At 40.7% G+C, this 2,052-nt stretch overlaps 1 protein-coding gene across 1 annotated transcript in view; it reads left to right on the top strand.

The window, feature by feature from the left end:
* The window catches only part of EXTL3 (exostosin-like glycosyltransferase 3), a 131,372-nt gene that overhangs the window by 49,622 nt on the left and 79,698 nt on the right, over positions 1 to 2,052 (top strand).

Raw genomic sequence — 2,052 nt, forward strand, 5'->3', positions numbered from 1 at the left:
GTCACCCTTTAAGTGACAACATAAAATTAAATAAATTTAAAAAATAAAATTGTATATATATTTAAGGTGTACAACATGATGATTTAGTATAGATATACATATTGAAATGATTACAATTAAGCTAATTAATATTTCCATTTTTCTCAACCCAAAATAGTTACCTTTTTTTTTGTTTTTTTGGTATGATGAGAGCACCTGAAATCCACCTCTTAGCAAATTTCCAGTATTATATCCAGTATTATTAACTGTAGTCATTATGTTGTTAGATCTCTAGACTTACTCATCCTACATAACTGCAATGTTGTACTCTTTATCCAATAACTCCCCATTTCCCACCCCTCCCTACCCCTGGCAACCATCATCCTATTCTCTGCCTCTGTGTATTTGACTCTTAGATTCCAAGGAGATCATGCAGATTTTTTTATTTTTGCATCTGGCTTATTTCACTTAGTATAATGTCCTCCAGGCTGACCAGGAATCCAACCTGAAACCTTGGTGCATCAGGATGACTTTCTAACCCAGTGGTTCTCAACCTGTGGGTCAAGACCCCTTAATATTATTCTCTTTTAAGGCTGAATAATATTCCATTGTCTATATTTATATATATATATACACATATATATATATACCTATACTAATAAAAGCCTATCAGTGGTTCTCAACCTTCTGGCTGTTTAAATACAGTTCCTCATGTTGTGACCCAACCATAAAATTATTTTCGTTGCTACTTCATAACTGTAATGTTGCTACTGTTATGAATCGTAATGTAAATATCTGATATGCGGGATGGTCTTAGGCGACCCCTGTGAAAGGGTCGTTTGACCACCAAAGGGGTCGTGACCCACAGGTTGAGAACCGCTGGCCTAGGTGGTCGTCACGCCCTCATGCCATCACGCCATTGCAATCCATCACCAGGGTGGGTGGGGCTTAACGCTGCATGTGACCCACGCGGCTTCTGCTGGGGTTCCCGTGGCCCCACGTGTGCAGTGGAGGTGGGACCCCCGGCTCCAGCCTACCTCTTTGGGGCAGGAGCTGGTTATGTTCTTCATCAGAGCAAGAAGAGCATGCTTTCTCTTACATCATCTAACTGTTGGAGCACTTAACCCATGGGTTGACCTCTGGCCAACCAAGGACAGGGATGCCCTTCTGCAGTAGGCGTGTTGGAATGAAAAGACCACTCTCAGGGGGTTGTATTCCAGACATCAACAGCAGTTTGGCTCCGCCTTTCATGAGACCTCTCCCTTATAAACATAGCACCTTTGTGTACCTGCCTGGGACCCGCCATGGGCTTTCAGCTTTGCCTGCAGAAGAGTCCATAACGGGACAGAGCGGCATGTTGACTCAATTAACCCCAGCACTATACTCTGCTCCACATCAAGGTTCATTTTCTAGCCTGGTTTTCATTTCAAGATGTCCAGCCATGTTTTGCTCTGACCTCAAACTGTAGCATCAAAGTCCTCCAGTCACGCCACGCCAGCAACATTAAGTGGCCCTGAGTTACAACACTCCTCCCATTCTTAAATCCCAGAAGGCAATTCAAGTCCCTGCCTCTGGAAACTCTCAGTCTGATCGAATAAGACAGAGGCTTAAACAAATAATTACAACCCAATCTGAGCATTTGAGGGTAAAATAAAAACATTTACAGCAGCTTAGGGGAGGCAGCATTAATTCTCTCTGAGAAAGTGGGAAAAGGTTTCACATAAATGATTTTTAAAAAAACTTTTTTGTTTTGAAAAAATTTCCAAGCTTCCAGAACAGATGCAAGCATGGTAAACATTAACTCAGATTCACCAGTCGTTAACATTTTGCTGTATTTTTTCCTTCTCTTTCTGGATACAGTCCCCACCCCTATCCCTACATTATTGTTGTTGCTGTTAATTTTGCCGAAACATTTTAAAGTTGCCGACATCCTAATCTTTTGCCCCTAAATACCTCAGGATGTATTTGTTAAGAAAAAGACATTCTCTTGCATATAACCCTAGTGCAATTTTTAAATTCAGAAAATTTAATATTGCTGTCATGCTATTATATAATAAAGAACCCATTTTCAAA

This window comes from Myotis davidii, unplaced genomic scaffold (genome assembly GCF_000327345.1).
Source record: "Myotis davidii unplaced genomic scaffold, ASM32734v1 scaffold524, whole genome shotgun sequence".
NCBI classification, from domain to species: Eukaryota; Metazoa; Chordata; class Mammalia; order Chiroptera; family Vespertilionidae; genus Myotis; species Myotis davidii.